Source organism: Harpia harpyja, chromosome 14 (assembly GCF_026419915.1).
Source record: "Harpia harpyja isolate bHarHar1 chromosome 14, bHarHar1 primary haplotype, whole genome shotgun sequence".
NCBI classification, from domain to species: Eukaryota; Metazoa; Chordata; class Aves; order Accipitriformes; family Accipitridae; genus Harpia; species Harpia harpyja.
The window spans coordinates 38,425,362-38,439,353 of NC_068953.1; the positions used below are offsets into that span (position 1 = coordinate 38,425,362).

At 47.0% G+C, this 13,992-nt stretch overlaps 1 long non-coding RNA gene across 1 annotated transcript in view; it reads right to left on the minus strand.

Annotated features, from left to right (window-relative positions):
- Nucleotides 1-6,311: 6,311 nt before the first annotated feature.
- LOC128151186 (uncharacterized) overlaps nucleotides 6,312-13,992 on the minus strand; it is a 48,989-nt gene continuing 41,308 nt past the window's right edge. Inside the window, exons 5-6 of the long non-coding RNA XR_008238296.1 lie at nucleotides 6,805-6,963; nucleotides 6,312-6,461 (exon numbers count right to left, since the gene is read on the minus strand). This is a non-coding gene — a long non-coding RNA (uncharacterized LOC128151186). The remainder of the gene's footprint in view (nucleotides 6,462-6,804; nucleotides 6,964-13,992) is intronic.

Genomic DNA, 13,992 nt, shown 5'->3' on the forward strand with positions numbered 1-13,992 from the left:
AGTGCAGCACCAAGATCATAGTAGCACTTCACTGCTCCTCTGTTCACCTCCACCAGTCTCACACTTTGGTAGGAAGCTCTCTGGGACAAGCCTCCTCCTTTTACCTTGTACAGTTTCAGACTGCAAAGCTTCGTTTTGCACCTCTCATGCTGAGGGTCTACCACAGGAGCTCCCCCAGCTGCATCACTGGTTCAGCATCTTCCTCTTCTGTTCCATTTCCCCCTCCCAAGGACCATGGTAGGGACATTCAGGCCCCTCACTATACAGGTCCCATTTGCTTCCTAGACTGGTTGAGCTGAAGCAATAAAGGTCCAGAGGTTTTGCCCCACTGCTCCAGAACTTCCCCATTCCAGCAAGCAGCGGCCTTCAGCCCTGCAGGGGTGACCCACAGGAGCCAGCCTCCAACCTCAGCCAAGGAGATCCCACCCCAAAAATGTTTCAGAAGATGATTCTACTTCTACTCACCAATGCAAAACATAGGCAAGCACACCACCAACGCAACTCTGCTGCCCACCCAGAGTCACTACTTTCTAAGACTCCTTCCCTTCACTGTCCTGCTCCAGGCTCTACAGCTACAACAGAATTCCCTGGTTGGCTCCCATAGTTTTGTCTTCCTTTCACCACCTGGACTGGGGGATCCAACAGTCTAGGCTGGCCCCAAGCCCTCTGTGCAAGTAACACAACAGCCACCCTGGGTACACACTGGGATGGGAGCGAGCATTGTCCTTTGTGCACTTGGAAAAGTCCAAGGAAGAAGTTGGAGGAGCTTTAAGAGTGCAAGGGAAGTCTGGCAGGTGTTAGGTTAGTGATAAACCTGCTTTGCAAGCAGAACCTATCCTAGTACAGAAAAGGGCAAAGATTTTGGACAAGATTTCACACTTAGTTACTAAGCACTCAGTGCCAGGAAAACCCCAGTTATCCTGGACAGGGGCCCAGAGAGGCAGACAAATCCCTGTCCTTGAAGATATAAAAAGTTGACTGGATGAGGTCCAGACCAACTGGACCTCACTTTGAAGCTGGCTGTGCTTTGAGCAGGGACCCGGACTGAAGAATCTCTGGGGCTCCTTTCACCCAACGTTATCCTCTGATTGTAGGATTATACATTCCTGAAACAGCAGGCAGAATCTCACTTGCACAGTTAACAGCAGGGCTCTTCTGACCAGGCACAGAGCACACCACAGAGCTCAACTCTCCTCCTCAGCTCATTGGCATGAGATACCCTCACAACAGAAGTATCTGGCTCAGCCACTAAGCTGGTTGCCCTTTAGATACAGGAGAATGGCTCCTGTCTTGACAGCATTCCCACAGTCTTGCAGATAAGCCAGAAGGAGAGGGTGTGCCTGGAAAAACAATCTGCAGGACAATTGAAGTGCTGGAGTGAAATGCTGATTGGTTTGCATTTCAATTTTAGTAAAAATGCACTTACATCAACGTTTGGCTTTAAATAAAACCCCTTCCGGGTTTGAAAGTCGTTCATAAGAGCCTTGCTAAAAGCAGAGTTCTTGGCAGTGGGGTGGTGTCTGCAGGAGAAACACCAGTTCCCATTGACAGATACTGAGAGGATGAGATATATCCCTCCTTTACACACAGAGACACCTCAGGATTGGTGTCCTGTAAGGAGGGATTTTACATCCTCATCTGGAGATCATAATGGAAAACCAGGGGTTTAGAAGGGCACTTTATAACCTGGAACATCAGAGTAAGTAAATGTGCAGCATCTCAGATGTTTTGCTGAAGAGATGAAGTGTCATGGGCTTTTGACAGGATTCCAACTAATTCTACTACACACACAAATCTGGCTTTAACTCTTTAACTCTGGGCTTTAAGACTTTTACTTCCAAGCAGATTGTCACTAAGACCTTCCACCAAATGGCTAAATGCAGCAATTGGCTGTACTCGTTCTGGCCAAGACTTTCTTTGGCCCTTTCTCCCTTGCTCCAAAGCTTGGCTTTCCCTAACAGTGCAGCACGAGGAGAGAGAGGACTAAGCTGCAAGGATATGGGTTGAAGAATGTTATTTTTTGTTGATTGCAAATGTTTTCAGGAGCCTTTTCTGAACTGAGATCAGTTGAATTTGCTCAGACATTTCTGCTCAGCACCCTCCGACTGTGCACCAGTGTGGTGGAGGATAGTTCTGCCAGCGGGGAACTCGGTCCTAAAGTCTTTGTTCAGGGTTATGTATTTCAGGACTGGCATGAAACTAGGGAGGAGTAGACAGAGCCACAAGGGGAAACATCAGAGAGTTCCCTTGGAATAATCCCTTCCATGGGGAGGGGTTTGAGCAGGCTCTTCCAGATTGTACCTTCCAAATACCAGGAATCAGTCAGAAAGGGGCTGAGTTGTTATTTCCACAGCCTGACTCTGGAAACTACACTCATTAATGTTTGCTCACACAGAGATGGGTTCAGCACTGGATATGCCCTTGTTTTCCACATATGTAATAAATAGGTGTGCTTGCAGTCCAGAGAATCCCCCTCCGTACTTTTCAGTGGCTGGCTAGTATCCTTTTAAATAATCAGTGAATCTTCTGGTGATACTGCCTGCATTCTGTGTTCCTGAAAGCAGCCCACTAGAACTACTTATGTGCAGTTAGACCCTGTATGATGACTATAGATCATAAAGATAATTATTTTGGGTCCTGATTGCCTCTGCTTTCTTCATTCTGCTGCTGGCATGTAAAACAATCTCACTTCCCAGTGTTAACAGTTCTATGGGCAAAAACACCATGAAGATACAGACTGCCTCCTGAAGGAAGGGCCAAACCTTCAGGGGAAGGAACCACCCGAGGTACAGAGCCGCAGGTGTGACAGACTCCTGCCTCTTGAAACATGTAGTCTTTAAGATGCACCTGAACATTCTGCAAAACCAAGGTCAGAGAGCAACGGGAAGCAGGTTTCATCATCCAGCTGTAAATCCAAGAGACGGAAAGCATTAGGGACAAACCAGTTCAACTGACTTCTGCTCAAAGCAGTGCTGTCATGCAGATATCGCAGAACACATGATTTTAGGAAGCTGAATAAAATCAAGTCTCCTAAACCAGCAAAATGGCCCATTAGACCTGTCGGTACCATGTGTGAAGCTGGGGGTGGGGAACCCTTTCCCACACCAGCCAGGAATTGATTGCCTTCCGATTAGGAGCAGCAGATGCCTCAGGGTGGGATCCAGAGCACAGACCTCTGACTTTTGTTTAAAACACTTACTAATCCATCATCCAAGAGTGCAGTTGCTTCCCAGCCATGCAAATAAACAGACAACCCTGCTAACCTCTACGGGGAGGATGTCACTGTCCTCACAGAAGATGGGACAAGGCCACTGGAGCTCTCCAGCCTCACTCAGTCTTTCCCTTTACTTTGGCCAGAGTAAGGTCTTTTCCTCCTTCCTATCTTCCTTCCTGATATCTCCAATCAAGAGTTCACTTCCATAACCATTCCCACTTCCCTCTGCTGCCTGCTTGCTGCCTGCTCACTGCCTGTCTCTTCTCCCGATGATGCTCAGTTCTCTCCCATTACAGCTCTCCTTGCACAATGTCAGTATTGTGTGCTATGCTGGCTTGGAGAACAGGACAAGCAATCCAGTCTCACAAATATGACATGAGACTCTTGTGCTAGACTCCCACTGGGACCACACACACCAGCAGTGCCATGCAGGGAGGCTCTGTTCTGCCCCACAAGCCCAGATCTGCACAGCCAAACCTGGGTTCTGGGAGATCTTCCACGGCCCGAGTGGCCACTCTCAGACGTGGGCCCATGGAGCAGGTGAGAGACAGCAAGCATATGCTGTGACACCTCGTAGGGACCTGCACAGGAGAAATAACTGTTTTAGGCCCACTCCTTGCCTTCTGTCATCTTCTCTCTACTGTTATATTGTCCTGTTTGCAGACTTGGGCTGTGAACTCCCTTTTACCTGATCCCTGCCTCATCCTGAGAGAGACGGAACTGGCAAGGTCTGAACAGCCTGCACAGCACCGTAAACTTTCCTGCCAGTTCAGGAGGAGGGGGGTTACTGGCAGAAGGCTGAGAGGCAGAAAGAACAGCAGGGTTGGCAGAGCTGAGGCTCACCAAGCAGCCCTGCTTCCTTCCACACTAACCCCATCATGACCTGGCTCCTCAGAGACAGCTACTGCCTGGGATGGAGCAATCTGGAAAACAACCAGTTCTTTAAGTTTTATTATTAAATAAATAAATCCAGCTATCATGAGGCCCTGAAGCCAAAGTGGCCAAGTAAAGGATAGGAAAAGCCAGAAAAGCTTCAGTGAGAACAGGTAACGAGACGTGTTTACCACAGAACAGAGACAAGGCTTCTAATACAAGCAGGCTGCTGTACCACAAACATTCCCTATGGCCTGGTATGGCTCTACAGAGATATTTACACGTACAGGCAGGGAGATGCCGATCCCTGGCTGGTGAACAATCAACTTTTATTCTCTCCAGACCAGCAAAGCCAAGATTTTAGTAAACATGCAACCCCAAAAATGTGCCTGCGGATTGGGTAGAGCAGAGCTTGTGCTCTCCCTGCCAAACAACAAAGCCGTTCTCCTGTGGGTGGTTTCATGGTGAGGTTTCTGTGGGGAGGAAGTGTTTCTAGTGGTCAAGGCAGAGAACAGGGGTTCAGGAGACCTGGCTCCCATCCCTGGCTCTAGGAATCAGGAAAGCTCTAACTGCAGCAAACACGCACACTTGCAGGAGTCACTAGCCCTCTGTTCACGTCTCCTTGTTCAAGCGCAAATTGTTCCTCTGAGAAGTGCAGAGACGCAGACTTCTCCCCCATCTGATAACACTTCCTGACCTTGCAGGGTTATTGCGGCATTTGTGTGATTGATGCCTGAAAGGCTGTCAGACCTCTTTGGCTGAAAATCTCTCTGGAAGGTATTGGAAGACGTGCACATACGAGTGCAGACACGTGAGAAAGAGACATGCAAGTCACACACATTCTGCCTCACATGGAGGCATGCTTGCAAATCTCCACCCAGACTTGCTGGTTCCGCTACTCAAGCATTTAAATATTTACAAGATGGGTCTGCAGAAAACCTATGTTTTAAAGCAGAGTAGCCAACACTATAGCTTAACAGATGCCCTTACAAACACCCAACCCACTGCTCTGGTTGCCCAGACTCAGCCCCAAGTCTCTGCATTTTACTTACAAAATGAGGCCAACGTGAAGGCAGACTGAAAGCCCGTGGCAGATACAACCCTGACCCACTCATTTCTGGTGGGCTGGCACCAGTGACCTCCCCTGGCCCTTTGCATCGTTCTCTCTTCGTTGCATCCTAGATGTCATTAACATGCTGTTTACCCCCTCTTTCAGCTCATTAATGAAGACACTGAAGAATACTGGACCTAACCCTGATCCCTGTGGCATGCCGTTAGATAAACACCTCCTTGAAAAGTTCCCATCAACCTCTTAGATATGAAGGACTGTTGTCTTAAGGTGTGCATAGCTATTAGAGCTAATGACTTCACCTGTCACAGTGCATTTGCAGTGAACGCCATGGGGAGAACCCACCAACTGCACCAACAGTTTTTAAAGAAAAAAAAATGAAAGAAGGAAGGAATGTCTGTCACACTGTCACAGGATGGCTCTGTGTTTAGTGGTCACACTGGTTTTGTCTGTTTACAATGTTTTATCCAACTTTAGGTTTTACTTCCTGTCCTAAATTGATCTGGATGCTGTTAACTTTTCTAAATCTTCTCTTACCTTGTTGGCTGCATTTCAGAAATAGGTGGCATGAGTCAATCACAGTGGACCCGTTTAAAACGTTGTAAGATACTTCCCTCAAGTGGAGGGAATAAAAATCACTCAGCTGTGTATCACAGGCTCTGTAGGGTACCTCAGGTAGCAGGAAGGTAATGACAGATGGACACCTACATGAGGTAGAACCTACCAACTGCTTGAAAGATGTTAGGAGCATAGAAAAATTACCAGTGACACTGCAAAATAAACTTTCCCATGCTAAAAATATCAGGGCATACAAGCCACCCTTTGTATCAGATACCAAAGGGGCATATGCTCTGACAACCTGTCAAGTTACTACACGGACAGCTAATGTATATCCATAACCAGGTTTTGAAAATGGCTTGAATGCAAGTTGAGATGAGTGACAAGTACTCCTACATGGTATTTCAGCGGAAATGGAAGAGGCTGCTTAGAAGCAGCTTGAGGGGTGAAATACCTGAGTCCTATGGAACAAGGCTTTTATACCTACCGGAGCCTGCAGCAAGGCTGTGAGGGATAGACGAGAATGGAGAGAACCAGATACAGATTGCAGTGTGTTGGTAGAGCTGGTGTGGGTGGTATCTATACTTACCCTGAGGCTGATGTCTGATCCCATGATCACTGTTTTCCTCAAAGCAGGCAATGAAACATGAACAAAGAATTCAGATTTCACTGTAGTTTTACTGTTACGAAGATAGGAGCTTGCTCCAGTCTCTTCCATATACACTGAACAGGAGAACATTTCATCTCCTGCAAATGAAAAGAGATAAGAGGGGCTTAGCACGAGGCAGGATTTGTCTCTCTAACTGATCGGTCCAACAAAGGGACACACAAACCATTTATTACTGAAAATGAATTGTGCCATCAAGGCAGATGCCTGCAATTACTTCTGTTAAATATTATCTTTCATTAACTGTAAAATATATAATTAATAAACTTGCCCCCTCATTTTTGTTAAGTTTCACTGCAAAGACCTTATTACTGAAATAAATCTTTCTAGCAGTGCATGTCAACAGAACAGAGGAAGGTGCACGCCTCTCTGTGTGTGATAATTTCCTTACGGAAAACTGAATTTTTAAGGAGGAATAATCACCTCTCTTCATGGCTAAGACTGTAGAGACACCCCACTCTGAGACCAGTTGTTTAAGCTCATGCCTCTTGGAAGCAGGCAAGAAGAGTCTGCTTTGGCTGGCAAAGATGACTTGAACTGAAAGCAGTCAGGCAGATACAAGTTCTTCTTTCACTGGCAAGTCTGGAGAAACAAAAAATAAATTTCATTTTTTGATTCACAGTTCATTAAAGAAGTCTTCCGACTCTAAAGCTGCTCAGAAAGACCTCAGTGGTTAGGCTGGTTCTTTTATAAGCCCCGTGTTCATCCACCTCACAATACTGTGCTAGACCTGCACGATTGTGATTTGCTTTCCACGTACATCAGAACTGTTTTGATTTGGGGATGTTTGGTGGTGGCTGTTAAACCATACCAATTAGAAATACTTCAAAATGTTGCTGAAATTTGACTCCAAGCATAAAATTCCCCTTAGACTTTGCCTCCACTTGTGATCTTTACCTCAAGTTAGTTGATTGCCAGTTCAGCCAGGGGTAATTAAAATATTTCCAAAGGCTGTTCTGGGCAACGCTTTTTGCTTTGCTGCAGGCTACAAATGTTCCTGGTTTGCCCTAGGCTGATGTTCATTCCTGCCTGAGTTGGCACAGGCAGCAATGCATGCCAAACAAGGAGGAATGCCTGCTCCATCATGATTCTCCCTGCCTGGGGAAGGTGGCAGAGGGACCGAGAGACCAGTGGCAGAAGGAAGGAGTGCACAAGCACATGCTGGATACACAGTGATAAAACTTCTGGGTATAGAGAAGACATAAAGCAGCACAGAGGAGGAGAAATGGACAGTATATATTTTAATGAAACCCTATGATTTCACTGCTTTTCGAGATGTCTGGGTGACCCCCGGCAGAGCCAAGAGGTTGCAGAGACATTCGCCCACAGACTGCCAGTCTCAGTACAGATGAGCTTAGTAGAGAAGGAGAACGGTTCCCATCTTAACTGATGTACAGAGCTTTTTGCAATGAGACGAGCTTGGAGAGGGAGAGGGTGTCATTTCCTGGCCATCCACTGCCAATTTGTCATCCCATTTTGCAGTTGTCAGCAGACTGAAAAGGGAGGGCAAGAGCTCTGTGGGTCGTGTGGGCTGGAAATGCATAACCCCCAACTCAGAGCAGGTCCTGTCTCAAGAAACTGTGTTAGAGAACGTTTCCCTGCTACTGCCCTGAATCTAAAGAAAGGGGTCCATTCTCCACATCATTTTAACTACCACTTAAGAATGTTAAAACAGCCAACCAATTTGATTGATTACACAAAAATTTTAAAGTCGGCAAATTATTTAGTTAAATGATGCCTATAACATAGAAATGTTAATTCAACAGCAACTGAAACCTTCTTACATTTCTTACCATCTAAAGATGATTATCCTATACAAAGAAGAAAACAGAGGGGCTGAGCATACTGTCCTTGCAGAAGAAGTCGTAAGAATATTTTAGCTATCATCACCTACAATGTACCCTATAGGCAGTTACACAAATAGCACGGGCCAAGAGTGAGTTTAGAAGTGAGTTTGGAATGGAAGCTCTGAAATCATATTATACAACTATTTGCCCTGGTTTTGCTCTAGGGGAGAGGCTCATATATCAGCCCACTTCCACCAGTGTGCCTCTCTGCATAAACTTTCTGTACAAAAGTATAATTTTACTTTTCTGTACAAAAGCATAACAATACTTTACCGTGTGACATGCACACTCCTATCCCTCAATAGCAAGGAACCCCTTTGTGCACACGCGCTGACTCTGCCGACTACCAGGCATTATTTCATTCCTCAGGATCCCCACTGGGTCAGATCAGGAACACTGGAGAGCAAAGATGGAAAAGTTAAGCAACTTAACTCTCTGGCTCTTGGGCCGCAGAAGGGGGAGGGAGCAGGGAGGCAAAGCATCTGGCTTCCCTGCTTCTCTAACAGCCTGGCGGGAAGGCTGCTGTCAATTCCGCCTTCTGCCTTGTTGGAAGAAAGTAGAAGTGACAAGAGGCCCTCCAGGCAGGCAGCCAGGAACCAGAAATTCAATTGAGCTACCTCCTGAAACTGGACTTTTTTGGAGACCCTTTCCCTGAAATTGTTTTGCCTTTAAAAAAAAATTTTCATCACGGTTCAGGGCCAATTCATCACCCCTGGTCTCCTGGCTATCCTTTCCTCCAAGAAAGCATGATTTGCACAAAAAGATTTCCATTTTCTGGACTGCTCTACAACCAGCCTCACCCATAATAAATACATAGACACATAAATATGCACACACATGCATGCACAGATACAAACATTGTTATTTATAGAGATAGGCATTGCCATAGACAGATAAATACACGGGTGCGTTTCTTTGCTATATAACATGCAGGGAGAGAAGTGATACGGCAGCTGAATTTACTCTACATTGGCAGATTAGGAAACAGAGTGTGGGACATACGGTCTATCTCTAGGGCTTAGACCAACTGGTTACTGGCTGGTGCTGTTGTTCCTCTAACAAGCCCCTGGATATATCACTGTGGCTGTAGAGAAATGCAGCTGAAAGAGCCTTTCACTGTCAGCAGCAATCTGTCACTTCGTGTATCTTACCCTGCCTCTTACAGCACAAAAGCTTCCGAGCTGCAAGTCAGCGCTAGGAGAAAGGTCATTTTGCAGGTAGGCTGTGGTATTTTTCTTTATTTCTGGGAATGTGCGGCCAGCTTGAGGCACCGTCTGGATGCTGCAGCATGAATTTCAGCTTCACATATGCCTAGCTATAATTTAAGACAAGGGAGCATTTCCATTACAAACCCCATTTTTTCCCATGGATTTATACCTTAGCTATTCAGCTTTACTTTGGGGTGGACCTTCACCGAATATATTCACAGGCAGGGAGAAACTATTTTTCTTGTACAACGTTTAAATCCAGCTCAGCCTCTTTTGGTTGTAAGACGGTGAAGGAAATTATGTATGCACACAAACATTCACAAGCACATACAAAAAGCTTACACAAATATACCCACAGAGAGATCTGTTACAAAAAAAAGACAAGCCAATGCAAATAAGCTCAATTTTAGGAGTGAATTAATTTGACTGACTTTATTATTTTAAATTATTAACAAGTTCCAGCAAACTTAGAATGCAATAACAACACTCAGGCTTTCATCTAGGTTAACTGGAAACAGATAACTTACACTGATAGAAATTATATCAGTACAAATCTGTGACAGCAAACTTGGAGGCAGAAACCTGACACACAAGGAGACCTCTCTTTGCAGCAGTGTGTTAACAACTCCTGTACGATTCTCCTCCCCTGAAATATTCCAGTGCAATGAATCACCCTCCGACAACAACACCAGAACCCCCTTATTTTCATGAATGCCAACTGAAATCTGACCTCCTCAGCACTCTAATCTGTTTATGACTTGGTCTGGCTTAGTAAACCTGTTTTGGGGTTTTTTTTTAACTCTTTATTGATTCTACTTTGATGTAGTCCAATAAAGCACATCATTGACAGAAGCAATTTATGTTGGCTAGTGCCTCTGGTTCCAGGAAAGCCTCCATGGCATCTATGAAGAGAGGTTAAGCACCCTGCAAGTAACATACAGGTTACCCAGTTATCCCATGCTTACCAGTTTCATTCAATCCATCTCCATGACTGAGATTAGGAACAACCTCCTGTTTCTCCCGCTCACAAGCAGAAATAGGTATGATTCTCTCTACGTATCACTTCCTAACACCACACAGAAAAGTTGGGAAATGTGAGAAGGATTTTCCCAGTCTCAGGAGGAAAAAGCTGCAAGTGGCCACTGAAAGGAGACAAGCATTTCCCCACTTCCGATGGCACAGAAACCAATCTCGTGGCATCAGAGCCAGCACAGTGGGCACCGGTACCAGCAGGGCTCAAGCGCCTGGAAATGGTAAGATGCCCCTATTCACATCTGCTGCACAGGTGTGTAAATGCAAATTGTTCCAGTGCCACAAAAATCCAGATTAGGCAGGTAGGAATATTATGGATTTATCCTATCAGCTGGAGACATTGTGGATATCCTCATGATAGGCTGTATTCCCTCTTACTTTCTCAGTTTCACACCCAGATCTTCCCCTCAAGGCTGGGGAAACATTGACTAAAAACATCATTCAGGGAAAATGTTTAGTAAAATCCATGGTGCTCGGTGGGTCCTAAATGCAACGTAATAGTTTTCTTGCTTCTTACTAAGAGGGCATGGCAACAGGGCAGAGGATGCAGGGACTGGAAAACTGAACTCAATTTAGCCACAGAGCAGTTTAAAGTTCCTGTTGCATTTTTCATCTAAGTACAGCAAATCCCCCCGCTAAGCAACAGCCCAGGTGGCCATAAATACTGAAAAGCTAACTGCATGAGCGGCATGCGGGTATTAGAGAGGGCATGCGGATAGGCATAGCAGGAGAGCAGCTGAAAGCAAAGCAGAGTGTCCTTCCAGGGAGGCAATGCCACCTGTTAGCAGCGCTGGGAGCTGGGCCCTGCTGCGGGACGGCTCTGGAGGCATTTGAGAGCTGCTGGATTCTCATTCATTCCAAGCTTCCTGCAGTTACGACGCACTGATAGAGTTTCACTCTTCACCAGCTGGAGCCCCAGGCAGGGGACTCTCTCCAGAGAAGGAGCTCAGGACCTCCTCCCCAGGGAGGAAGATGAGGGGTGGTTTAGAGAGGTTGCAGCCACTGCTGCACATTGGGAGTGACACAGCAGAGATGGCCATTGGGCACCTCCTGTGCCAATGGGAGTCTTGCGTGGTGAAAATGCAGCTCATCACTTATCAAAGGAAAAGCATATAAAAGAAAACATGGCCTCTAAACCTACCTGGACCTGCTGCCTCTGCTCATGCAAGACACCACAGCTCAGTCTGCCTCCTTGCAAGGCTCCCAGGGAGTCCTTTCTGCAAAAAAGGGAGCAGCAGGGGGCAAAGCACATTCAGTTAGCATCAGAACATGGGCACCTAACTTCAGGTTCTTCATTTATAAAAAGAGCTGAAAAGCCTCCCATCTCCTCACAGAGAACCCTGCAGAGCACCAAGAGGAGGGGGATTTCCTCCCTCGTCCATTCCATGCAAGCTCTACGGGTAGGTGGCTATGCACAGGGGATAGATGACTGGAAGTGTTGCAGACAGGTTGGAGCACAGGCGGACAGCTTGGTGAGTGCTTTAGGAACGGGGGCTGCTTGAACTGGGGAGCGTTAGCAATACTGCAATAGTCCTGGGTGATATGTGATGGACATGGGAGTCTGCACTGCCTCACATCTCACAACAGTGAAGGCTCAACCTGTGACCCCCACAGCACGTGCCTCACTCAGTATCTACCAGAGTTCCCATATGGCAGTTGCCGAGTGATCTGGACTGCTGGGGCCTGTCAGGACAAACACACCAGGCTTCCTGGCATTTCACCCAGGAGTTATGAAGCCGTCACTCACTCAGGCTGTCTCTGAACAGTGCCAGTACGCCTTGGTACACTGCCTGCTTTTCACCTGATTGTCATTTTTGGATGCTATTACTGAGAGGCATTTTTGGAGCTTCAGGACCTGCTGGGGAGAATGAGGCCAAATTCCCAGCCTTTCTGCCTCCCCACTTCTCCCCTGCTTTCTCTTTTCTGGAAAGTTTTCCCATGCTAAGTATAGTTCCTAACAGGTGCACGACCAGAGGGGACTGTCAGGGACGCAGCTGTCCCCACAGAGGCCTGGATCCATCTCCATCTGTCTCACTGGAGTTATCCATGCTGTCTAACTGAGCTCTTCGGACATGGGATGGGGGAGCATCAGAGATGCAGACAGGGAGGAGATGGATCTACACACACACACATGCACAGGGGGAGGATGATTATTCTGAGGAATGCCACAAACAAAGCCTCTGACATCAAACTAATGCATCCTTTGAGGCTTTAAAGAGCCCTTGCCACACACAGGCAGACTGCCAGCTAACTCATCTCTCTTCCTTGCCATGCTAACAGCCTGATGCCAAGGTCAGGCTTTAAACAAAAGCTGACTGCTTTGTAATCCCCTGTGCCTCATTTGGGGATGCCACAAGACTGGTAAGAATCAGTGGCAGAAAATATTCGACCGGGGCCAACTCCAGTGCAATGACTGAAGTGGTTCCCCTGCCCATCCAGCTGCCAGTCCTGGCTTCCACCCTCCCAGCCCCGCACCAAAGCCCTTCCAGCCTGGGGAACCAGGGCTGGGGGTGCAGGCAATATAAAGTCAGTGACACAGGTAGCTGAGATCCCTCTAACACACCTCAGACCGTGCATGTATATGAAGCAGTCACAGATCACTGACCTCCAGATGCACAATGGTGACAAGGTGTCCTAACTCAGAGCTGCAGGGGCCAGGTGCTGGGGTAACCTTCCTGGACACCATGTTGTCTCATCACTGTGTAGGGGATATAGAAATATAAGAAACAAAGATAAGCAGCAACCCTGCTCACAAACTAAAGGTGCTTCCTACCCCTAAAGTGTCCTGGCATCATTTCAGGCTGATATGACATGAGGAAATAATCATGTTGCAATACACCACTGCTCCTTGCCACTACATGTTGCAGCAAGAGGAGCTGATGTGCTTTACAAATCTGGGTCCTGGGATGTGTGCTGTGTTAACAAGCTGGCTTAGCTTAATAGGAGGGTGATGAAAACCATATGCAGGGAATAGGATGGTACCTCGACATAACCAGCACCATCGCTGAAACAACAAAGAACAAGGTTTCTGCATTCACACTGCGCCACCACAGAACATGCTCCATGCTGTGCTTCAGCCACAAAGTCCAAGGTCTGAACTCGGGGAACCCAAAGCCTAACTAACTGGTAAAGGGCAGTGACTTAAGCTGCAGGAAACTGAGCCGCAACCAGCTCTCAAAAGTCTGCCTGGGGCTCAGAGAAGTGGTGGGATGGTCTGGGTGAGACGGTCTGGGTGAGACAGATGTGTATAAATCTTTGGCAGAGGGAAAATCCATTTCCCTTCTTTAATTCCTTTGTTAAAATGAAACCACACTGCTGCTGGCAAGCCTCTGCCCAGTCACACCCTCCCAAAGGAAGAACCACGAGTCCTGTGGTCTGAGGCGCTGCAGTCTGAGAGAGGACAGCGCTTGCCTGCAGCTGCAGGGACAAGCTCTGAAGCCAGGCAGGTGTCACAAGGCAGTGAGCCCAAAGGACACTGCCATCTGCGCTGCCCAGATATCCCTTTCCTCCTAAGGGGTTCCTGA